Source organism: Eleutherodactylus coqui, chromosome 12, assembly GCF_035609145.1.
Source record: "Eleutherodactylus coqui strain aEleCoq1 chromosome 12, aEleCoq1.hap1, whole genome shotgun sequence".
Taxonomy (NCBI): Eukaryota; Metazoa; Chordata; class Amphibia; order Anura; family Eleutherodactylidae; genus Eleutherodactylus; species Eleutherodactylus coqui.
In genome coordinates this window covers 86,863,194-86,889,692 of record NC_089848.1, presented here as the reverse complement: position 1 = coordinate 86,889,692, position 26,499 = coordinate 86,863,194, and positions in this window count along the sequence as shown.

The window sequence follows — 26,499 nt, the reverse complement described above, 5'->3', positions numbered from 1 at the left end:
CTCCTTTATTGGTCAAGGCTTCTGACGACCTGTGCCTGCTCTGTGCAGCAGATGCCCCATCTCTATCTGTGCCGCCTGTAGGGTGTGCATGCATGTCAGCGCACACACATAGCTTTCCTTACCCTGGTCAATCTGGATCATCTTCTGGATATAAAAGGCAGCCTTCCCCACTGGAGACTACCTAAGCAATAGGTTCTGTAAAAGTGCAATTGTTTCTTCATTGACTCTTGGTTTACATGTGCCTGTCTACCCAGCTTTCCCATCTTCTCCAGTCCTGACCTCAGCTTGTAGTTTGACTATGATTTATCTGATTGCCGCTTGCGCCAACACTCTGCCTATTTTACTGTTTATGCGCGAACTCGATCTGTCTTGATTGCAACTTATGCATTAACTGCATACCCTGCCTATTTCTCTAATACCGTATTACACTGCCTCTGACTTGTTCAAAAATGTCAGCTGTCTCTGCACTGAGACTAATCCTGGGTAATGGCCGGGAGGCTCCTGCAGCTAAGACCAGATTCTGATTGGATGAGTTAAAGGGGTTTTCCAGGACTAAACTATTGATGACTATCCTCAGGATAGGTCGACAATAGTTGATTGGTGGGTGTCGGCCGCTTAGGACCCCCGCCAATCAACTGAGTCAAGAGGCTGTGGTGCTTGGGTGAGCACCATCGCCTCTTTTCATCTATCTATCTATCTATCTATCTATCTATTAGAGATGAGCGAACGTGTCCGTAACGGACACATCCGCACCCGGACACCGGCTTTAGCGAACACTGGAGTGTTCGCGCGTAAGTGTCCGGGTGCCGCCGGGGGGCGGGGAGATGCGCGGCGGCGCGGGCGGCAGTAGCGGGGAACGGGGGGGAGCCCTCTCTCTCTCCCTCTCCCCCCCGCTCCCCGCCGCACCCCCCCGCGCTGCCACGGCGGCCCCCGAACTTTTTCGCCCGAACACCGAGGTGTTCGCAAAGTTCGGTGTTCGGGCGAAAAAGGGGCGGGGCCGAACGTGTTCGCTCATCTCTACTATCTATCTATCTATCTATCTATCTATCTATCTATCTATCTATCCCATATCTATCTATCTATCTATCTATCTATCTATCTATCTATCTATCTATCTATCTATCTATCTATCTATCTCATATCTATCTATCTCATATCTATCTATCTATCTATCTAATATCTATCTATCTATCTCATATCTATCTATCTATCTATCTATCTCATATCTATCTATCTATCTATCTCATATCTATCTATCTATCTATCTCATATCTATCTATCTATCTATCTATCTATCTATCTATCTATCTATCTATCTATCTATCTATCTATCTATCTTTTGCTTCTGGGCACTTGCAGGAGCACATTTACTCTATGTTTTAGATGTTTTTGGATACTTTCATTTGTCACATAGTGTGAGAGCACCTCTACCCCATTTAAGTGAATAGGGCCAAGCTGCAATACCAGGCACATCCTCAATACAATGTACGACGCTGTACCTGGATTTGGAATGAAGTAACAGCAGTACTCATCTGAGGCCCCACTAATCAACCATTCATGAGGGTATGTCATCAATAGTTTACTCCCAGAACACTCCTTTAAAGGGTAAAAACCGCGAGGGATCCCTAGGTGCTACCCTTTTCTCTCCAAAAAAAATTGCTTTTCCCAAAAAATTGTTATTAAAAAACTGTAAAAAAAATAAAAGAGATGTGAACATAAGATTTTCACCATCTACCCATTGAAATAACATACCGTAATTAAAATGTGTTGTTTTACGCTAAAAATAAAATAAAAAATGTACTAAAAATAAGAACGGAAACAATGTTTTCTTTAAAAAAAAATGAAATTACATATATATATAATGTGGTATACGCATAAGATTGTTACTATCTACCCATTGGGCTCATTTTGCTTAGCGTAGCAGAACGTCCTGGAAAAAAAAAACTGGCAGTGATTAGACCCTAAAATTGGAACACGGCAAAGACAGAAAAACTTATGAACAAATAATGGTCCGTGGCCAAGGTAAATATCATGTGGTTCATGAGTTGTGGTCAGAAATGTCTCTCTTTCAATATGCAGCGAAAATATTCTGCCAACATCTCCCATGGCATTATAGTATAAAGCAGTTTTTCCCCCTCGGTAGGACAAGGCGTCCTCTATTCCAGGAGTCTAGAATTAACTTGGAGTTGGGTAACATGTCAAGGTAACTTCGGAGTTTTTTCACATCTGAGGTGTGTCAGGGCTTCTGTGTAAAACTGATTTCTTGCAGCTGAACTCTCGTTCCAGAGCATGTAACACGTTCTGGTTTCCCTATCCAAAACCGAGCTTTGGCTGCTCCTTCCAAAGTTGTCTGAAGGCTCGGAACAGAGGATGAAAAATAGCATGGAGTCTTTGCCATGATCTCTGAAGATCTTACACCTCACCATTGACTTTCTTCGATTTTTTTTTTTTTCAAATAGTTTCTCTTTGTGCAAATGGAAAGGGGCCTGATTCCATTTATCTGAGGGTGGATGAGAAGCCGAAATATTCATTTAACCAGATGTTACAACTAAATTTAGCAGGTCAATGAGTAAAAAGAGAAACTGCAAAAACGTAACACACACTCACTACTTCGTCTTTGGTTTTCATTTATTTCGCCGGTAGAACATAGCATTTTTTGACCTTGAGAGAAAAATGATTTTTATAGGGCACAGTCAGCAATTCTATAAAAATGTTAAATTAAAGGAAATTTAAAACATCGCCTTTAAGAGATCATGAATATTACTGTATTACAACTGGCAGAGAAGTCTACAGGGCTGGAGTCCCTGTTTTAAGGCCAAGAAGCAACCTGAGGGCTTATTCATCGGCGCCCGTGTTACTGCAGGGAGAGGGCGGCCGCACTTCAGGACGGATGTCTCTCTGCAGCGCCGGGAGAAAGAACATGTGACCGGCTTCATTGCCGGTCATGTGTTCTCTCTTCAGCGCTGCGGGGAGTTGTCCGTCTTGAAGTACGGCCGTCTTCTTCCTGCAGTAAGGGCTCAGTCACACGGGCGCATCGCCGCCTGTGTACGGGTGCTGACGCGCCCGTGTGACTAAGCCCTATAAAGCATTCTTCTTCACTGTCCCTTCCAGTATTGTGCAGAGCACTTATTTACACTGAGCAAGTTGAGAGAATAGTGAAGATGTGAAAACATAGCTGCACAGTTCGCTCAATCTATGGACTCCTTCACACGACCGCATACGTTTTTACGCTCGGCCGATCGTGGCTAAAAATCACATGAATGAAGAATAGCCGCGATCAAGTCCCGATCTTCATTATCATTTTTTTCCCCATTCACACTAGTGGCGTATCGGCAAAAAATATGCTACAGCGCGGAAATCCCTTAGTCGGCAAGAGTCCTCGGAATGACTATTAATAATAAATAGCTGCATTCTTTTCCCAGCGTTGGATGCAACTAAACTCCCTCACCCTCCCTTTTTTTTAGCTCCCATAGGAGCCTATGGGAGCCTTCAGCATATCTCGGCTAAGGATAGGGCAAGACCTATCTTTTCACGCACCATATAAAATCGCTCACCATTTTCGGTCGCCAATGTTTTATTATTCCCAGTAGCTAAAAATTGCTCATCTAAATGAATACATTGGACTCAAATGATTCAGATGGTCGCAATTTTTCAACGTGGCTAATTTAGTCGCGTATATACAGTTATGTGGGTGAGGCTTATGGCTGATCTATATAGTGACATCATGGGGATATTATGTGCATTGTATTTAAGCACTTTATGGCAGTTTTATTTAGCTCTAGAGTATGGTGTATTTATGGTAGTAGCGCCTGCAATATACATTGATTGTCCTTTTTATTAGAGAAACTAGTGATGAGCGAACTTTTGAAAAGTTTGGTTTTGCCAGAACTTTTGCAAAAGTTTGGTTCGGTCCAAATTAGTTTGAACTGAACTGGAAGTTCACCAGAACACCTAAAACTGCTGTATAACACAGTCTAGGAGCCATACGAGATCAGTATAATACTCTGAGAATGTTGTATAGGGCGTTTTTTTGGCCCTTAGACAGTGTTATACACCAGTGATCAGGACTAGTGTTGAGTGAACCGAAGTAGTAAAACCCTGTTTCCAGTAGAACTTTGCTAGAAGCTCGATTGGGATGCGTGCTGAACTGAACTTTTAGCATGGTTCAGCCTGAGACATGGCTCTACTGGTTCAGTTTGTTCAACACTATTTAGTAGCAAGTTGGATCCCCTTTGGCTTTCCGATCCGCAGCCATTCGTCATGGCATAGATTCCACTAGGTGTTGAAATTATTCTGCAGGAATATTGGCCCCTGTGGACAGGAAGCTTCTTGTAGTTGCTGTAAATTAGATGGAAGCACTAACATGGTCTGACAGATGACAGGAGGGGTTTATAAATTCATGCTGCTTGCGCCAAATTCTGACACATCCCCCATCAGCATGGTGCAACAGAAATCTGGATCCATCTGACCAGTGATCACATTTTTGTGCCCTTTTGCCACCCTTCTGTTTCGCTTAGATACAATGGCGTTGATTTGGTCGTCTGCTGTTATAGTCCATCTGTACTAAGGAATATTGAGTTGTACATTTGAACACATTAGTTGGAACACCAGTGTGGATTTTGAAAACAATATGCTTGATTGTGCTCTGCCTGTTCATCACAGTTATTCTTGACATCCTCCTCTGACCCCTTTTGTTAGCCAGTTGTTTTCATCCACAGAATCTCCTTTTGCTGGATGTTTTTTCATGATCATCTCATTCTTGGTATACTCTACAGACCAATGCATGAGAAAACCAGAGAAAACAAGGTTGGCACACTGAAACTGAGCCATGGAAGACTTTCCACTGGATTTTATGCTGCACTTTCGAATCACGTGTCTAATTTCCATACTGCAATCTTTCAATCATGAAAGGGCTGGTGTCTCTAATGAAGTGACCATTCAGTGTATGGCAGTGTTAGGGTAGTATTCTTTGGATGCTGACACTATTTGACATTGTATGGCGATATTATTTTTATATATGTGGCTTTTTGAATTTGCCACAATGGAGTCCTATTTTCTACCAAACCATATAATATCTGAAATGACTTTTTATGACTTTTTAAAGACTGAAATAAAGGGGCTGTATGAGATTAGGAAAAAAACGGTCTGCATATTTTCCCCAGAAACAGCACCACTCTTCACCATGGGCTGTGTTTGGTATTGCATTTCACTTCAATGGGACTAAGCTGTAATACCAGACACAGTGTACAGAAAATATTGGTGCTTTTAGAGACGAGCAAACTTTTGAAATGTTTGGTTCATCCAGTTTGGCAAATGTTGTCAGAAAATATTGTACAGTCAGAATTAGTTCGAACTGAGCTGGAAGTTCTTAAAAACCCCTAAAACTAGTGTTGAACACCCTCTAACAGTGTGGTGGTGGTTCTTCAGGATGTGGTTTACATTGCTGTCTTGTCCCACTGAGGTCCTCCAATCAATTCCGACCAAGGACAACATCTGCACGGACTTTAAAAAACTCCACACGCTGTTCTTGGTCAGATTTGAACCCAGGACCCCAACACTGCAAGGCAGCAGTGCTAACAACTCAACCATGAAGTGAAAAGGAAAGGAAAGACAAGGACAAGAACAAGAACAAGAAACTGGGAGAACATAAAACCTACATGCAGATGTTGTCCTTGTGAGATTTGAACCTAGGACTCCAGCGTTATTTTCTCTTTATTATATGACAATACTTCCCACCATTGGTGGCTTTCACACATGAGGCTTACATAGGGCTGTGATCAGGTCCAGCAATCTAGACAGATGTCTATAGGAAAAATGTTAAATTTTAGCAGTGTTTTTATTACTTTTTACATTTCTTTTACTGATTTTGATTGTTTTATATTTTTATTTACTGGTTTATTGGTTGATGTGGCATAAAGCCTATTTTTTTCCTGTAGAAATAATGAAGAATGGGGCAGAGAATTGTGATATCTGGTCAGACGTGCAGCTATGAGAAGGAAATTTTTCCACAGGTTGGTAAATCTGGTGATCATCAAAATTCCCTAATTTTGGATTATAAAGCCATATGTGGTTTCTTATTTTGGTTTTCATTGCATGACATGGGGAATAATGTCCTGTTATGGGAGTTTGCTCTTGCACTTTATGTTACTTCCTCTCTCCGTGGGCTGAACCCCACCTTATGGTCCTGCACCCCACCTTATGATCCTGAAGTGGGCTGTATACTTAGATGCATTGATTCCGCATAGAGGTGTATCTTGAAGCTTTGGTCTGTAATGCAGGCAAACTCTGTAACAGGCCCCCACTGCTATGTGTTACTTATAATACCGACTACCAGGACTCATTCACATGCAACTCCTACCTATACTCCATGGTATTCCAGGGAACCTCTGCCATTGAAGTCCCGGGGCACAACAGCTGCCTGCCAACTTCCCTGCCAACAAACAGCAGCAGTATCTTTTGGAAATGAAACATGGCGCCATGTAAGATGTTTCCTAAATTAATCCTGAAATAATTTGGAAACTTGCACTCCTTCAATCAGGCTCAACTAGCAGATTATAAAATCACTGAATGGAAACTTGAAATAAATATGAAAGCCAGCCTAATGATTGACTTTATATAGATACATTGTTTCCGAGCGGCAGTCTTCTCTGCCACTATGTTGTATGCCAGCAGCACCTGGGGAAATCAACAGGTTGTAAATTAATTAGGAATTCACGAAGGATTTTCTCCAATACTCTGCTGGTGAGAAACAGCCTTGGGGAACATAACAGTTTCTTGGATTGAATGCACAGTGGGGAAACCTATAAAGGTGGAAGTGTATTTTATGCCAGATTTAATATTAATGCTTTACTGCTGTATACTGTAGATAATTGAATATGGGTCTTGTTTTATTACTGTACTCATTAGATGCCTTTACATGATGGCCGAGGGCTGCAATAGTTATCAGGAGCAAAGCTATGTGGGCTGTAGAAGTAGTAGTCGCACCCGGGCCCTTGCGTATATGTAAGAGGGGAGAGTGATACCTTTCTCCCCTCTTACTATCGGGGGATTAAGCTGTTCTGATAGCGGTCATAGATAGCCTGCCCCCTGCCTGAGATCCGATAGGGAGAAAAAGAATGACAAAAGCTGCAGGAAACAAAGTATGGTACTTGCAGCATTATGAAGAGGCCCCTCCGCTGGCCGGGAAGAAGGGGGGGAAGAAAAAGTGTTCAGATAGATGGAAACACTGGAAAAGAAGTTTCTGACCCCCTCGGGGACACTAGCGGTGATGTGGATAGTGTGTCACTAATAGGAGGCTGTCCCCATGCAGGAAACAGTATAGGGACTAAGGTTTGCCCCCTTCCTGAATGGGGGAGAATGTTCTCATTGCTGATTTAAAAGGTGTGAGCAGTGTCATAGCTCACAGAGTAATGCAGCAGCAAACAGCCAAAGAGGCACAAAACAGAGCAGATTTAAAGTGACAGTGACAGTTTTTCCATGCTGGGGAGTTGCATAGAGAGAGAGAGAGTAAGACCATTAAAGGGCACTGCCGACCTTGGAGCCAAAAATGGAGGACTGCCTAGACCATTGGGGTGAAGGACCCTGCAGCACAAGAGAGAAGAGGGAGAGTCCCTCATTGCCACACCATTACATACCATCCACAAGCTTCATGTAAAGGGATACAAAGCTCCCTCTGCAACATAAGAAGACACCAGTTATATAAATAGCACATGAGTTCTTAAATAAATATTGTACACTTTGGTTACTCCGTCTCCTGCATCATACTCTGAATCTTGCATTGCCAGACCTCGGCACGCAGAACTTGCAGTCAAATCCCCACTGATCTGATATTGAGGACCTATCCTATTGATGGCCATCAATATCAAAGTCCTGGAAAACACCCTAAGGGCTCCCACACATTTGCGTTTGCGTTTTTTGTTAACGCGATTGTCAATGGAACTTTCTAATGTTAAAAACGCAACGCAATGCAGTGCAACGTGCGTTTTTGGTGCATTGTGTTGCGTTTTTAACATTAGAAAGTCCCATTAACAATCGCGTTAACAAAAATTGCAAGCACAAGTGTGTGGGAGCCCTTAGGCTTCTTTCGTTTTCACGGCCGGCTGATATATGCTGTGATCTGATGCATTGGATTCCAATGCATCAGATCACATGCCCATATTCCTGAGACGTAAAAGCCCCAGGCCAGCCAAATATAGCGCTGGGCGTTATTACATCGGGCCCAAAAGATAGTCCAGGAACTATCTTTTGGGCCGGAATACGTCAGTCGCTCCTACGGGAGCCCATGGCAGAGGCCGCAGGTGGGAGGGAGTATAGCAGCATGGCTGCTAAACTCCCTCTCTCTGCTCTCCTCCCACTGTGCAGGCTCACCTGTCCTCTCCTCCCCGCTGGATCTCTGCAATGGGAGGGGGGCAGGGGCGGAGCTAAGCATCGATCTGGCCCACCTTCTCGCACTGCTGGCTGTAGACAAGAACTGTACGCAGTATTCCATGTGGGCCTGACAGGTGCATTGTATACTGGTAGAATAATGTTCTCGTCCCTCGCCCCTATACCTCTTTTAATGCACCCCAAGACTTTATTTGCTTTTGCAGCAGCTGACTGGCATTGGTTGCTCCAGTTTAATCTACAATTCACTAGTACATCAGGTCTTTTTCCATATCACTTTTCCCTAGCAGTACCCCATTTAGTGTGTATTGGTGACATCCGTTTCTCCTGCCCATGTGCATAACCGTACATTTATCACTATTGAACTTCATTTGCCATTTTTTGCCTATCCTGAGAATTCAGGATAAATTGTAATCTTAGCACCACCCCTCTTCATTAGTATTTCAACCTCAAATATGCATCATTCAGAACCATTCATTTTGGTACCATAAACATACTGTTTAACACAAATAACATTTAAAGTTAACAATAAAGGCTCTTAAAATCCCCTGTATAGCAAAGAGTTACTTTCTGTAATGAAAGACTGTCTGCAGCCACAACTATAGGGAGTTCACTCACTGCATACTGTCTATACATTGAACTCTATAATAACATAGTCTGCATTGAACTCTTCAGCTCCACCTAGTGGTGAATGCAGTAGTCAGAAATTTACCATGGAGGAGATTTGGAGCTCTTTATCAGCAATTTTAGAATGTTGGATGTGAAACTGACATAGTGTATTATTCTAATAGATATCTTACATATCTGATACTAAAGAGTCTCAACTTTCTGAGAGCCAGAAAAAATATTTCCCATTTACACTGCAGTTATTACTTCTAATGTAATGTCAAGCTTTCGTTTCACATCTAGTCATTTTACAAAAAGAGATTTCTAATTAGATAGAAGGTCAATTGTGGGAAAGAAATTCTGCACTCTGGGTGTCGAGGACATGAAAATCTGCACTACACAGTAAATGAAAAACCGACAAAGGATATGTTAAAAAAAATACTGAATACCTCAATGATGGGGTCCTATGCTTTTATCAGAATCTATCCTTCTAGGAGTCTTAAGAATATAGTCAGGCATGCAAAAAATAATACTAATCCCAAAACCAGCATCCAATATCGCTCTGCACACTACAGGACCACAAATCCCACATAGATTTTCACAGGAGCCTTGTTATACTTAACTTTACCACTAGAAGCAGTGTAGAGAAATGAAGGATTCACATCGTTTCCTCCTGCCTCCCAAAAGGCACATCTCTACAGTCATTTAATGTAAATCTAAGATACAATCTTCTAATCTGAACTACCCCATTAAGACTATTCACACTTCATTATTGCCTTTCGTTAGAGGTGTACTTCTAATAGATGGCTACGATGTATGTCACTGTAAAGGCATGTAATGGCAAACATCACCTATAGGACCCCATAGTTAAATGTATACCATAAAGTATATGTTGTTGTTTTTTTAACTGTATGCCTCTGTGAATAGTGTAGTCTTACTATACTATTCTATACAGTGCTACTAAGGGATATTGACTCATACCAGCCAGCTGTGCACCACAAGGACACTCTTTTGACATATGCGGGGGAACTCGTTTTCTTCGGATAAAGTTGACATATGAGAAGGAGCTTTCCTGGAGTGCTGACTTCACAAATAGGGAAATTTCCCAAGACCCTTTGGTAGTCTTAAAGCAAAGTATGTTTTAGTATGACTATCAGCCGACTAATTGCTCAAAAGAGCAAATTCAAACCATAGTGGTTCCGTGTAATGAGCGGAATATTGCCAGTCATTTTATTTCAGCTTACCAAAAAAATAGTCACTGGTTGATCAAAAGTTGTCCGGTGTAAAGTCACATTTGTGAATGACTTGCCAACAAAATTGCATGCTATGAATGATATTTCGGCAAACAACTAATGAATAGTGATGAGCGAGCATTGCCCTTAGCGAGTACCTGCCCGCTCGAGAGAAAAGGTTCGGCGGCCGGCGGCGGGGGAGAGCGGGGAGGAACGGAGGGGAGATCTCCCTCTCCCTCTCTCCCCCCAGCTCCCCCTGCTCACTGCTGCAACTCACCTGTCACCTGCGCCGGCAGCCGAACCTTTTCTCTTGAGCGGGCAGGTACTCGCTAAGGGCAATGCACGCTCGAGCAATTGCCCTTAGCGAGTATGTTCGCTCATCACTACTAATGAACAATCACAGCTCGTGTAAAAGGAAACAACTGTCATTCAAAGGCTTCAGTGGCTTTTCTAAGGGACTGGCTGAATGATAGTTGGTCCATGTAAAGGTACCTTATGGTGTGCCAAAATTTGTGACTTTTATATACCAGGAAACAGGCATAAATGGTTTAATTAACTTCCCCGAATGTATGAACAATGCCTAATCTGACAAAAGGGTGTGTGAAAAATGAGCCCTGTTAAAGGGGCATTAGTAACCAAAAGTGCCCCTGTACTCTCGTCCGGTCGGTTATAACAGGTAACATTCTTATAACATTTTTGTGATTTTAGGCATAAAGACTCTAACCCATCCTTAAAATAATGAAGATCTATTAACTTTTTTTTTTCCAAAGAAAACAATAAAAAAATTTGCAGAGCTACAAAAGTTCACATTCGAGATAATCAGTTGCAGTTTTTGTGTTTTCTCTGCCAGTAAAATATAACAATCTGATGATTTAAATTGGCTGAACTTTGTATTTCGAAGGAAAAAAGAGAAAAGAGTCTTCATGGGGGCAAAAGGTTCATGGTAACCACAGTTATTCCACCAAATGGCATCTCTAGAAAGAGCTTCCAAAAATCCAGAGCAGCAGATATCCAAGATTTAGAAGCACTTAAAACTGATGTCATGTAATAGATCCAGATTATGGAGGAATTCGATACCAATATTCTTACACCGAGGGTGTTCCTCCAGTAACATCCACATTAGTACTATCATACGTTTAACCAGATTAACTCTAACTAGACAAAGGTTTCTTCTCAAGTCCAAATAATAGAACGCGTCTGGTACTCATTTGCTACACGTATGATGCATGGAATGCATTTTGTTGAGGAAAACATATAGTACATAAGTTTAGTACGACAGAAACGAAGGTATGGCTTCACTATTAAGAACGAAATTAAGGAATATATGTTAACTTGAGAAAATCCGCCAACAAAAGAAAATAAAACATTCCCTTTTTAACCAAAAATTGTTGACTTGGATTAAAAAGTTTAGGCAATTGAGATAATAATTAATCATTATTATCGGTCACATTTGGCAAAAAAATGTTTATATCTAAAAGTGTCCAGACCTAGAAGATGAATATCATCCAAACTCACTGATTTCGATGTGATTGGCCAGCTATCTAATCTGAGTGAAGGTCTCCTGACTCTCCACAGATAGCAAATGTTGGGACTAAGAAAAACCAGACATGTTGGATTTCAACATACCCAATCCTTAGATCCCATGGTAGCTAAGCCTCTGCCAAGGGATTTGGCATTAGCTTATTCCATTACTTCTATTAAAACAACATGCACACTCACCCAGTCAAGGGTTCAAGAGTATCGGGGAGTCTCGAAAGGAAGAGCTATTGGCTAAACAAGCCGAATTAAACGGGTTAAGGATTAGAGATGAGCGAGTATACTCGCTAAAGGCAATTGCTCGAGCGAGCATTGCCCTTAGCGAGTATCTCCCCCGCTCGAGACAAAAGGTTCGGGTGCCGGCGGCGGGCAGGGAGCTACAGGGGAGAGCGGGGCGGAACGGAGGACAGATCTCTCTCTCCCTCTCTCCCCCCAGCTCCCTCCTGCTGACTGCCGCTACTCACCGCTCCCCCGCGCCGGAACCCGAACCTTTCATCTCGAGCGGGGAGATACTCGCTCATCTCTATTAAGGATACAAAGATAGGTGATAAATGTCTGATTGCTGAGGCCCCCGCGATCCCTAGAGCGGGGGTTCCTAGCCTCCTCATTCCTCCCCACAGCATAACTGCAGTGAGGAGGACTACTATGCAGTGAGCTCTCCCTAGCGGTGGCTGTAGGTAGACAGAACATTATCATTTAACTCTATACTGTGTGAAGGAAAGCAGGGTGTATTTGGAGCTAGACACTGAATTTTAGACTTAATGTTATTAAAAAGCAAAACTGTGTTCTAGGGTGGTCACTCCCTTTAAGGTTAATTTTTTTCTTGGGGGGTGGAGATCTAAAAAATGCAAAATATGCTAAAATCCCATTCATTATGGCTTTCCTTCCTTCCCAGCAAAAATATGAATAGTTGTAGAAATGCAAAACAGGTGTTAATAAGCGGACGATGTGAATTTTATTATGTGTGATAATTTTTTAAAAAGATGCCGTAATTCATTAAGGTAGATGGAATTGTTAACACATTTTGACACAGTGTATGTACTGATAAATAATGAGATGATATGTAACCATTCTCTGAATACATTACACACATTTGCACATTTATACAGTACTTTTCCTAAAACAAAAATAACAAATATAGCCATTAAGAATAATTTTTTTTCAAAAAGTTTTTTTTAACGCTTTTAAAAATTTGTGTAATACAATAATTTATTGTATATTTTTCTCTGTCCAAACTTGTTGTATATTGCATATGATGAAGACGCTATATACTGTAATGACACAGAATAGTAACTATTGTGCACTATCTGCGCATTCGAGAATACTGATTTCAATATATGTGCCCCTCTTTCCCACCCTGGAAAACAAGAAGAAGAAAAATCACTCCTAATAGGAACAGCTACTCTGGACACAATGGACTAGTGGTTCTGGTTCTAGGACTAGTGACTAGTTTCTAAGACCCCATTTTTACTGACGGATCATCGCTCAAAAATTGCTGAAATGAAAGTTTAAGTGACAGTTTTGAGCAATTATCTTTGCATTGTCTATAGTAGCTAATTAGCTGCTAAAAAGTTATGCAGGCAGAGCAGGACACTGCTGCTATCGCTCGGCAAACAATACAGCTGTTTTGCAAAGCAAAAAGCTGCAATGTTCTGCATGCTTATAGCTCGCGTCCCTCTGTGAACTACCAGCAGGACACGAGTTGAAAGAATCTTATCAGCGCTGTCGACTGTGATAACATCCTGCACCGCTGATAAGAGTTTATCGCTCAATTCTAGTTTTCTAGGAACGAATCGTACATGAAAACTGCACGATGATTGGGCATTTAGACACAATGGTTATTGCTCAAAAGATGGCTTTGAGCGAATTTTGAGCGATAATCGTGTCTAAATGGGCCTTAAAACAGGAGACTAATAGCTTATTTACTAGAGATGAGCGAACGTACTCGTCCGAGCTTGATACTCGTTCGAGTATTAGCGTGTTCGAGATGCTCGTTACTCGAGGCGAGCACCAGAAAATTCTTTCCTGGCTCTGCGTTGCCCGTTACATCATTGCTGTCATCCTGTCCAGAGGGAAACAGTCTGCAGTAATTTTACATAGTATAGGGCCAGTAGTGCTGAGGCAGGGACAGTGAAAAACGTGAAAGACATATACTGTCTATATAGGCAGTGGGCTTTTCCAAAAAAAATTTGGGAAAAAAAATATATTTGGGCTGCCTGTGACCGTCCTGACTGTACTGCGTCTCTGCTGGGGGTAGTAGTCCTAATTAATACGCAGCCAGCTAAGTGTTACAGCAGGCTTGCGCAAAATTCTTTCCTGGCTCTGCGTTGCCCGTTACATCACCGCTGTCATCCTGTCCAGAGGGAAACAGTCTGCAGTAATTTTACATAGTATAGGGCCAGTAGTGCTGAGGCAGGGACAGTGAAAAACGTGAAAGACATATACTGTCTATATAGGCAGTGGGCTTTATCAAAAAAATTTGGGACAAAAAAATATATTTGGGCTGCCTGTGACCGTCCTGACTGTACTGCGTCTCTGCTGGGGGTAGTAGTCCTAATTAATACGCAGCCAGCTAAGTGTTACAGCGGGCTTGCGCAAAATTCTTTCCTGGCTCTGCTGTGCGTTCCGTAAGCGAAGTCAGCCTCCAACCACAGGCCAATAAGCGGCACATTTAATTACAGCGTTCTGTTTCTGCACTACTGGTAATACACCATGCTGAGGGGTAGGGGTAGGCCTAGAGGACGTGGACGCGGGCGAGGACGCGGAGGCCCAAGTCAGGGTGTGGGCACAGGCCGAGCTCCTGATCCAGGTGTATCGCAGCCGACTGCTCCGGGATTAGGAGAAAGGCACGTTTCTGGCGTCCCCACATTCATCTCACAATTAATGGGTCTACGCGGTAGACCTTTATTAGAAAATGAGCAGCGTGAGCAGGTCCTGTCGTGGATGGCAGAAAGTGCATCCAGCAATCTATTGACCACCCAAAATTCTGCGCCGTCCACTGCTGCAACTCTGAATTCTCTGGCTGCTGCTCCTCCTTCCTCCCAGCCTCCTCACTCCATTACAATGACACATTCTGAGGAGCAGGCAGACTCCCAGGAACTGTTCTCGGGCCCCTGCCCAGAATGGGCAACAATGGTTCCTCTCCCACCGGAGGAGTTTGTCATGACCGATGCCCAACCTTTGGAAAGTTCCCGGGGTCCGGGGGATTAGGCTGGGGACTTCCGGCAACTGTCTCAAGAGCTTTCAGTGGGTGAGGAGGACGATGACGATGAGACACAGTTGTCTATCACTCAGGTAGTAGTATTTGGAGTAAGTCCGAGGGAGGAGCGCACAGAGGATTCGGAGGAAGAGCAGCAGGACGATGAGGTGACTGACCCCACCTGGTTTGCTAAGCCTACTGAGGACAGGTCTTCAGAGGGGGAGGCAAGTGCAGCAGCAGGGCAGGTTGTAAGAGGCAGTGCGGTGGCCAGGAGTAGAGGCAGGGCCAGACCGAATAATCCACCAACTGTTTCCCAAAGCGCCCCCTCGCGCCATGCCACCCTGCAGAGGCCGAGGTGCTCAAAGGTCTGGCAGTTTTTCACTGAGAGTGCATACGACCGACGAACAGTGGTGTGCAACCTTTGTCGCGCCAAGATCAGCCGGGGAGCCACCACCACCAGCCTCACCACCACCAGCATGCGCAGACATATGATGGCCAAGCACCGCCTCCGGTTTGCACCACTGCCTCTCCCCCTGTGCCCCAATCTGCCACTGAGATCCAACCCCCCTCTCAGGACACAGGCACTACCGTCTCCTGGCCTGCACCCACACCCTCACCTCCGCTGTCCTCGGCCCCATCCACCAATGTCTCTCAGCGCACCGTCAAGCCGTCGCTAGCGCAAGTGTTTGAGCGCAAGCACAAGTACGCCGCCACGAACCCGTACGCTCAAGCGTTAAACGTGCACATAGCCAAATTGATCAGCCTGGAGATGCTGCCGTATAGGCTTGTGGAAACGGAGGCTTTCAAAAGCATGATGGCGGCGGCGGCCACGCGCTACTCGGTTCCCAGTCGCCACTACTTTTCCCGATGTGCCGTCCCAGCCCTGCATGACCACGTCTCCCGCAACATTGTACGCGCCCTCACCAACGCGGTTACTGTCAAGGTCCACTTAACAACGGACACGTGGACAAGCACAGGCGGGCAGGGCCACTGTATCTCCCTGACGGCACATTGGGTGAATTTAGTGGAGGCTGGGACAGAGTCAGAGCCTGGGACCGCTCACGTCCTACAGACCCCCAGAATTGCGGGCCCCAGCTCGGTGGTGGTATCTGCGGCGGTGTATGCTTCCTCCACTAAACAACCCTCCTCCTCCTACGCAACCTCTGTCTCGCAATCAAGATGTGTCAGCAGAAGCACGTCGCTAGCAGTCGGTGTCGCGCGACGTGGCAGCACAGCGGTGGGCAAGCGTCAGCAGGCCGTGCTTAAACTACTCAGCTTAGGAGAGAAGAGGCACACGGCCCATGAACTGCTGCAGGGTCTGACAGAGCAGACCGACCGCTGGCTTGCGCCGCTGAGCCTCCAACCGGGCATGGTCGTGTGTGACAACGGCCGTAACCTGGTGGCGGCTCTGCAGCTCAGCAGCCTCATGCACGTGCCATGCCTGGCCCACATCTTTAATTTGGTGGTTCAGCGCTTTCTGAAAAGCTACCCACGCTTGTCAGACCTGCTCGGAAAGGTGCGCCGGCTCTGTGCACATTTCCGCAAGTCCCACACGGACGCTGCAACCCTGCGCACCCTGCAACATCGGTTTAATCTGCCAGTGCACCGACTGCTGTGTGACGTGCCCACATGGTGGAACTCTATGCTCCACATGTTGGCCAGGCTCTATGAGCAGCGTAGAGCTACAGTGGAATACCAACTCCAACATGGGCGGCGCAGTGGGAGTCAGCCTCCTCAATTCTTTACAGAACAGTGGGCCTGGTTGGCAGACATCTGCCAGGTCCTTGGAAACTTTGAGGAGTCTACCCAGATGGTGAGCGGCGATGCTGCAATCATTAGCGTCACCAATCCTCTGCTATGCCTCTTGAGAAGTTCCCTGCAAAGTATAAAGGCAGACGCTTTGCGCTCAGAAACGGAGGCGGGGGAAGACAGTATATAGCTGGATAGTCAGAGCACCCTCCTGTCTATATCTCAGCGCGTTGAGGAGGAGGAGGAGGAGGTGGAGGAGCATGAGGAGGAGGGGGAAGAGACAGCTTGGCCCACTGCTGAGGGTACCCATGCTGCTTGCCTGTCATCCTTTCAGCGTGTATGGCCTGAGGAGGAGGAGGAGGATCCTGAAAGTGATCTTCCTAGTGAGGACAGCCATGTGTTGTGTACAGGTACCCTGGCACACATGGCTGACTTCATGTTAGGATGCCTTTCCCGTGACCCTCGCGTTACACGCATTCTGGCCACTACGAATTACTGGGTGTACACACTGCTCGACCCACGGTATAAGGAGAACCTTTCCACTCTCATACCCGAAGAGGAAAGGAGTTCGAGAGTGATGCTATACCACAGGACCCTGGCAGACAAGCTGATGGTAAAATTCCCATCCAACAGCGCTAGTGGCAGAAGGCGCAGTTCCGAGGGCCAGGTAGCAGGGGAGGCGCGGAGATCAGGCAGCATGTACAGCACAGGCAGGGGAACACTCTCTAAGGCCTTTGACAGCTTTCTGGCTCCCCAGCAAGACTGTGTCACCGATACCCAGTCAAGGCTGAGTCGGCAGGAGCACTGTAAAAGGATGGTGAGGGAGTACGTAGCCGATCGCACGACCGTCCTCCGTGACGCCTCTGCCCCCTACAACTACTGGGTATCGAAGCTGGACACATGGCCTGAACTCGCGCTCTATGCCCTGGAGGTGCTTGCTTGTCCTGCGGCTAGCGTCTTGTCAGAGAGGGTGTTTAGTGCGGCTGGGGGAATCATCACGGATAAGCGTACCCGCCTGTCAACCGACAGTGCCGACAGGCTTACACTCATAAAGATGAACAAAGCCTGGATTTCCCCAGACTTTTCTTCTCCACCAGCGGACAGCAGCGATACCTAAGCAATACGTAGGCTGCACCCGCGGATGGAAGCATTGTTCTCTATCACCATCAAAAACGGGGACCTTTTAGCTTCATCAATCTGTGTATTATATTCATCCTCCTCCTCCTCCTGCTCCTCCTCCTGAAACCTCACGTAATCACGCCGAACGGGCAATTTTTCTTAGGCCCACAAGGCTCAGTCGTATTACTTTTGTAAATAATGTTTATACGTTTCAATTCTCATTAAAGCGTTGAAACTTGCACCTGAACCAATTTTTATTTTAACTGGGCTGCCTCCAGGCCAAGTTACAAATTAAGCCACATTAACCAAAGCGATTAATGGGTTTCACCTGCCCTCTTGGTTGGGCATGGGCAATTTTTCTGAGGTTAATTAGTACTGTTGGTACACCAATTTTTTGGGGCCCTCGCCTACAGTGTAATCCAATTAATTTTTTGCCCACCTGCATTAAAGCTGACGTTACATCAGCTGTGCTGGGCACTGCAATGGGATATATTTATGTACTACCGGTGGGTTCCAGGGAGCCACCCATGCTGTGGGTCCACAGGGAGTTGCAACTGCATGTGTCTACTTCTAAAGAACCCCAGTCTGACTGGGGCATGCAGTGTGGGCCGAAGCCCACCTGCATTTAACATGACATTACCTCAGCTGTGATGGGCAATGCAATGGGATATATTTATGTGCCGCCGGTGATTTCCAGAGAGCCACCCATGCTGTGGGTCCACAGGGAGTTGTAACTGCATGTGTCCACTTCTAAAGAACCCCAGTCTGACTGGGGCATGCAGTGTGGGCCGAAGCCCACCTGCATTAAACATGACATTACCTCAGCTGTGATGGGCAATGCAATGGGATATATTTATGTACCGCTGGTGGGTTCCAGGGAGCCACGCATGCTGTCGGTCTACACGGAGTTGTAACTGCATGTGTCCACTTCTAAAGAACCCCAGTCTGACTGGGGCATGCAGTGTGGGCCGAAGCCCACCTGCATTTAACATGACATTACCTCAGCTGTGATGGGCAATGCAATGGGATATATTTATGTACCGCCGGTGGCTTCCTGGCACCCACCCATGCGGTCAGTCCACATGGAGTTGTAACTGCATATGTCCACTTCTAAAGAACCCCAGTCTGACTGGGGCATGCAGTGTGGGCCGAAGCCCACCTGCATTTAACATGACATTATTACCTCAGCTGTGCTGGGCACTGCAATGGGATATATTTATTTACCGCCGGTGGGTTCCAGGGAGCCACCCATGCTGTGGGTCCACAGGGAGTTGTAACTGCATGTGTCTACTTCTAAAGAACCCCAGTCTGATTGGGGCATGCAGTGTGGGCCGAAGCCCACCTGCATTTAACATGACATTACCTCAGCTGTGATGGGCAATGCAATGGGATATATTTTTGTACCGCTGGTGGCTTCCTGGCACCCACCCATGCGGTCAGTCCACATGGAGTTGTAACTGCATGTGTCCACTTCTAAAGAACCCCAGTCTGACTGGGGCATGCAATGTGGGCCGAAGCCCACCTGCATTTAACATGACACTATTACCTCAGCTGTGCTGGGCACTGCAATGGGATATATTTATTTACCGCCGGTGGGTTCCAGGGAGCCACCCATGCTGTGGGTCCACAGGGAGTTGTAACTGCATGTGTCTACTTCTAAAGAACCCCAGTCTGACTGGGGCATGCAGTATGGCCCGAAGCCCACCTGCATTTAACATGACATTACCTCAGCTGTGATGGGCAATGCAATGGGATATATTTATGTACCGCCGGTGGCTTCCTGGCACCCACCCATGCGGTCGGTCCACATGGAGTTGTAACTGCATGTGTCCACTTCTAAAGAATCCCAGTCTGACTGGGGCATGCAGTGTGGGCCGAAGCCCACCTGCATTTAACATGACACTATTACCTCAGCTGTGCTGGGCACTGCAATGGGATATATTTATTTACCGCCGGTGGGTTCCAGGGAGCCACCCATGCTGTGGGTCCACAGGGAGTTGTAACTGCATGTGTCTACTTCTAAAGAACCCCAGTCTGACTGGGGCATGCAGTGTGGGCCGAAGCCCACCTGCATTTAACATGACATTACCTCAGCTGTGATGGGCAATGCAATGGGATATATTTATGTACCCCCAGTGGGTTCCAGGGAGCCACCCATGCTGTGGGTGCACACGGAATTCCCATTGCGGAATTGTACCTGCCTGTGACTATTTATAAAAAACCGCGGTCTGACTGGGGCATGCAGACACCTTGACTGAATGAATAGTGTGTGGCACATAGGTGCCCACGTGTGCAGCTCCAGATGAAGGTGGCACAGGATTGGATTTCTCATTGCTTCTGTACAGCATTGTGGGCTATCGCCCCGCCCCTTTTAAAGAGGGTCGCTGCCTAGCCGTGCCAACCCTCTGCAGTGTGTGCCTGCGGTTCCTCCTCATGGCAGACGCACTTATAAATAGACATGAGGGTGGTGTGGCATGAGGGCAGCTGAAGGCTGCGCAGGGACAATTTGGTGTGCGCTGTGGACACTGGGTCATGCAGGGGGGGGGGGGGTTGGGCAGCATGTAACCCAGGAGAAGTGGCAGCGGAGTGTCATGCAGGCAGTGATTGTGCTTTGTTGGAGGTAGTGTGGTGCTTAGCTAAGGTATGCATTGCTAATGAGGGCTTTTCAGAAGTAAAAGTTGTTGGGAGGGGGGGGCCCACTCTTGCCGCTATTGTGGCTTAATATTGGGACCTGGGAACTTGAGATGCAGCCCAACATGTAGCCCCTCACCTGCCCTATCCGTTTCTGTGTCGTTCCCATCACTTTCTTGAATTGCCCAGATTTTCACAAATGGAAACCTTAGCGAGTATCGTCGATATACAAAAATGCTCGAGTCGCCCATTGACTTCAATGGGGTTCGTTATTCGAAACAAACCCTCGAGCATCGCGAAAATTTCGTCCCGAGTAACGAGCACCCGAGCATTTTGGTGCTCGCTCATCTCTATTATTTACACATCCCGATTATCCGAGCATGAATGAATATTTGCCCGAATGTTCATTCATTAAAAGAGGCAATGATCAGCTTACAAACAATTGAACGCTCATTCATCGGCTGATCATTGCTTTTTAGCAATCATACAAATGCTTGCTGGTCGGTTGTACATCTTCCAGCGTGAACAAGGAGATGTAGAACTAGCCCTTTGGGGATGAACATTTAAGTAATTACCACTCGTCCCCAAACCAGTGATTCTCGACCCGTGTAAAAAAATGTCAACAAACTTCAATCTACATGAATGGTTGATCTTTACATTGGGCCAAGAATCTGCCTATATAAAAGGACTTTAACCCAACTAGGAGATATGTTTTTAGTAAAATGATCTATTTGTCAAAGTTGGGACCACATTTTTGCAATTGGACACATGAAGAGGAGGGACTCAATTTCAAGCCTCTAATCTTTTTACTAAAGGAACTTGGAAGCTGAAATAAATTGTTCAGAAGCCAGAGTTAAAATTATTCATCAAAAATATTTTTCAAAAATACCTTCCCTCCCAATGAAATAACTCAATTTTGGGTTTAGTGGAAAAGAACATAAGTCATGAGCTGTTTGTTTCCAAAATGTTGTTTTGTAGATGTTATTTTCCAATCTTAGTTTTATTTGACATTTAGTAAATCTTAGCAATTGCTTTATAGGACAGGCAATAATGCTTCGAGGACATTTATTTCCCCAAAACTCCTTGTTAGCGAGTCTAGCTTATATGCATTTAACAAAATACCTGCAAAAATTACCTATCTGCAGATGAATGGGGGCAAAAGTCACTTTCAATGACTTGATGAGGCAGCTAGAACAGCAAATGGGATAATAAAAGCTGTTAACATAATGTCGGCCAATACATTATTAGACCTATGGTGACCAAACTGGTGGAAGACGAATTAGAATAGTCTGCTGGTATTTCTCATTGATTATAGTAGGTGCACCCATAATTTAAAAAACATAAACGCATAATGTATTGCTATTGATGCAACTCAACGTCTTCTTGTGTTCTCCTAGGAGCTATATTACATTTTGTAGACATGGCAGATGATTGCATTTCCTTACACAATGGATACCACCTCTGCCTATCTGCCAATACGACAATGTGTAAGAGAAATACTTTCTGTCTTAAGGGAACGGCAAGAGAGTCCTTTGTTAGTGGCAGTGTCGCTGAGGAATAACTAGTTCCCCATCAATTGTCATTTGTTAATAGACAGACTTGTGATCTCACGGAAGGTCCACTTACTGTCATTTACACACTGACTGATATTTATAGTAATGATCTTGATATGTTGGTTGATCGGGAAATGATACAATTATTGTTGAGCAAACTGAACCGGTAGAATTCTGTTTTGGGTCAAGCTTTGCTGAAAGTTCATTTCAGCACGAAACCAAACCAAGCTTTTAGCAAAGTTTTACCAGAAAAAGGGTTCTACTGCTACTGTTTGCTCAACACTAGTCTTTAACAGTCGTGTATAACACTGTCTAAGAGCCCTAAATACTTTGTATAACTGTTACGGTACTAGTGGGGTGCTTAAGTGTGCACGGCGCGGGGCTCCCTGATCTACACCCACGCCACTGTCCCCTCCTGGAGATAGCCCTGATGGTGGACACGTCCAGGCCGCCAACTCTGACCCTACGCTTACTAGGGGGGACAGGCAGGGACAGCAGTACCTATGCAAGAGACGACTACCCACTAGCACCAACAGGAAAGGCAGATGACAAAAACCAACACGAAACAATACAAACAGAACAGAGGCAGATGGTAAGGCCTGGCTGATAACAGCGAGGTCTAGCAGACAAACTGACAGAGGCGGACTGGAAAACCCTGGCTGATAACAGCGAGGTCTAGCAGACAAGCTGACAGAAGCAGGGTACCAAACGAGGCAGACTAGCTAGCAGACTGAGGGAATGGCACAAAGTACCAGGGCCAGATTACCAGCAGGTCAGAGTAGCTGAACTACTCCGCAGACACTGAAAACTGAACAATAATTGGCCACTCCCAGGCAGCATGAGCTGGATATTATAGGAAGGCGGGAGGAGCCGATAGGTAGATAGACCTGTCAATCACCAGCACACTACTCAGACACATAGCAGGGTAATTAACATGACTGAAAGGCACAGGAGCTGTTAACCCTGGCTCGTCTGGACAGAACAAGGTGTGCTGGCAAAATTAACAATGAGCTGACAGGCGTAACAATAACACTATCAGAGTGTTACACAAGGCTTTTATAATTCCAATTGCCAAAGGCAAAAAATACCCACGGGTAATATCCCCTAAAATATAATCTAAATACTTTACTATTAAAAAAGACAACATTAAATAATATTTAAAATAAAGAGGCAAATGGTGGTAGCAAAGGAGATGTGACTAGTAGCCATCAGTTGGTATCATGTGTGTAATTGTGCATATACACGCTAAAACATAGGCCTGGATGGCCAACTTCCAACAGCCTATGTAAAGATTAGTAAATCAGCACCACCAAAACCCCATTAAAACCTAATCTCTAGCCACCCTGAAATGTTATGTCTTGCAGTGTTCTCAGTGGAAACAACAACCAGGTTAGTGCATCTTTTGCCCCCATGTTGATTCGACCAGGACTACGACGGTAACAAGAGGGCATCCGCTACGTTTAGAGGAAAGCAGGTTTCATCACCAACATAGAAAGGGGTTCTTTACTGTAAGAGCAGTTAGACTGCGGAACTCTCTGCCTGAGGACGTAGTGATGGCAAAATCCATAGAGGAGTTTAAAAGGGGACTTGATGTCTTTCTGGAGAGGAAGGATATTATAGGTTATAAATCTTAGGTTAATTATTAATGTGGGTACACAGCAGGTAGGAAATATTGGGGGTTGATCCAGGGAACAGTCTGATTGCCATTAGGGAGTCGGGAAGGAATTTATTCCCCAAATGGGCTAATTGGCTTCTGCCCTTGGGGTTTTTGCCTTCCTCTGGATCAACAACACAGGAGGCTAGACAGGCTGGACTAGATGGACATTGTCTTCATTCAGCCTTACGAACTAGAAAAACATCTTTGTGAACCCTATTGATGGCAAAGCATACCATATTAAACAACTCATAAATTGTTATAGCAAGGGCATTATTGATATTGCCTACTGTAGCTGCCCGAAAAACAGTGCTGTCGCAGTCTGCAGTGATGAGGGGACTCCCCAGGGGGAATATTTACGCGCAGCACGAACATTCCCAGTGCATGCATGTCTTATCTCTTGCAGGTGCATGCGTTTGCACACCTGTAAAACACGGACATGTGAACACTTCATAGGGAACCAATGGTTCTAATAGACACGCGGTTTTTGCACGCACCTATGTACATACAAATACACGCTCCTGTGAATGAGGCCTTAGTTTGAATTAATTTGGGCCGAATCAAACATTTTGCAAACCAGTCAAACCAAACTTTTAAGAAGTTTGCTCATCTATAGATAAGATAAACTTGTTACAAGGGGTTGCATAAAATTGGAAAAACAGCTCTTCCTTTTCCCGTAAACAGAATCACTCTTCAAGTGTTGTAATTGCAGCTCAATTCCATTCAAATCAATGGCTCCGAAGTTTTTCATGCAACCCATTTAACTGTCTATCAATAATTTTACCATGGATGGAGGAGGTTCTAAAAGGATAGAAATTGAGGAATAAATGCCATTTGCTAAAAATCTTTAAAGAGTAACACTACCGAATTTTATATTGATTCTAGACTCTGTTAGGTCCTGTAGAATTTGTCAATTTTACCTAAATACATGTCTGTGGCACAAAGGCGTAACTTGAAGCTTCTGGGCCCCGGTGCAAAATCTGTAACAGGGCCCCCAACTATAATGCTTTTTTCATAGTACTGGGCTCACAATATGTAGAAGAGAGGCCTTATGGGCCCCCTAAGGCTCCTGGGCCCGGGTGCAACCACATCCCCTGCATCCTCTATAGTTATGCCCCTGCTGTGGCACTAAGGTACAGGTGACAAATCCCTGACATTTGTGTGGTATATAAAGCCGGACTTTTTGTGGCACCGTACATGATCCTAATATCACACGTACCAACGTGTGATGGTCCTTTTATGATGGTTCTTTGGCTGTCAATGTTATGGGGGTTTTCTGATGGGTATCATTATAGGGATCCTGTGACATTCACTGTTTCTGGGGATCCTGTAGTTGTCATGGGTCTTCTTGCAGGCATTGTAATGTGGGTCTAGTAGCAGGTACTGTCATGACAATCATGTGGCTGTGACTTTTGTGGGGACCTTATAGTCATTACTTTGGCAGTCATTGTTATGGGGTCCCTCTGCCTGTCATTGCTAAGGGCGTCCTGTGGAAGGCTGCTATGGGGATCCTGTATATTGTGCTGTTATGGGAGTCTGGTCACAGGAACTGTTGTAGGGGTCCTGTGGCTGTTATCTTTTTATGTGGGACCTATGACAGACATTTTATGAGGGTCCTGTGGCAGGCACTGTCATAAGGGTACTGCAATAGGAACTATTATGGGGTTCCTATGCTTTTACTGCTATGGGGGCCTGGTGGCTCATATTTAATAGTACATTTGTACTTAATATAATTTTGCATAGAGATGGGAAGATGGGCGCACTGTGTCAAAAAGGTTTGCCACCATGGTTCTAGGGCCAAGGTTAACTATGACAATTCCTGGTTAAATAGCTGCTATGGAAAGCAAGAATAGCCATGAGGCCTGCCATGTTATCTTCAATACCAAAAGATCACAGGTTAATAAAAGTTTGGATTCAAAGGGACCCTCTGGATTCTGGACAAACGTCTATATTGGGACAGGAGCAGCAGGAGGTCTACTACTTTCAGTTATTTTCTGCTACCCTTCTGATCCACTTGTTTTAGGTCCTGCTTCAGCCATGCAAGAGGGCTACAGCAATTTTCTAATTGCTATCTGTGCATTGCTCTCTGATTGGTCAGCACTGATCTCATGTGCAGCTCTGACCAATCAGAAAGCAGGTATAGCGCATTAGTAGTCTAATACTACCATTTCACTATGGGATTAGGTAGTTCGAAGATTGTATTGGCCATCTTGAATGGGTGAAAAAAAAGCCCTGGAAGCAACAGATCAGAGGAACAGCTGAGAAGAACAACTAGTGTGTAGTATATAGTAGTGGGGACTGCTCCGGTCCTGGGACAGAATTTTGAACTGAAACCGGAGAGTCGCTTTAAATACGGGTTTGGTCAAATCTTGTAAAAATTGCTACATGTAAATGACCTGTAGAGATGGGTCAAAAATAATAATGAGTATTAATAAAAAGAAATATGAACCACTTGTTTAGTTTGTTCATATAGTTTTGTATTTACATGGGAACTTAGGAATGTCAAAAAAATTGGCGCCCATAATACTTTCCTTACTTAGGACTTCAACATAAAAAACAATGAAGACATTAAGTAAAAATTAAACACGAAATAAAAACAAAATAATCCAATTAGAAAAATGTAAGAACAATATTGAAAAAGATAAAAAGTCAACCAAAAAATCTCAAAAATAAATTGAAAGAAATTGAAACTATCCCGTAACCTACTGACAGTAACTAGCAACAGTAAATATCAAGTGACCTGAACAAGTTCGTGAGATACCTGAGAAAATAAACCACGTTTCAGTTTTTTTAAAAGTAATTAAGACTCATTAATTTTCACGAGAGTAGGTCTCCTTT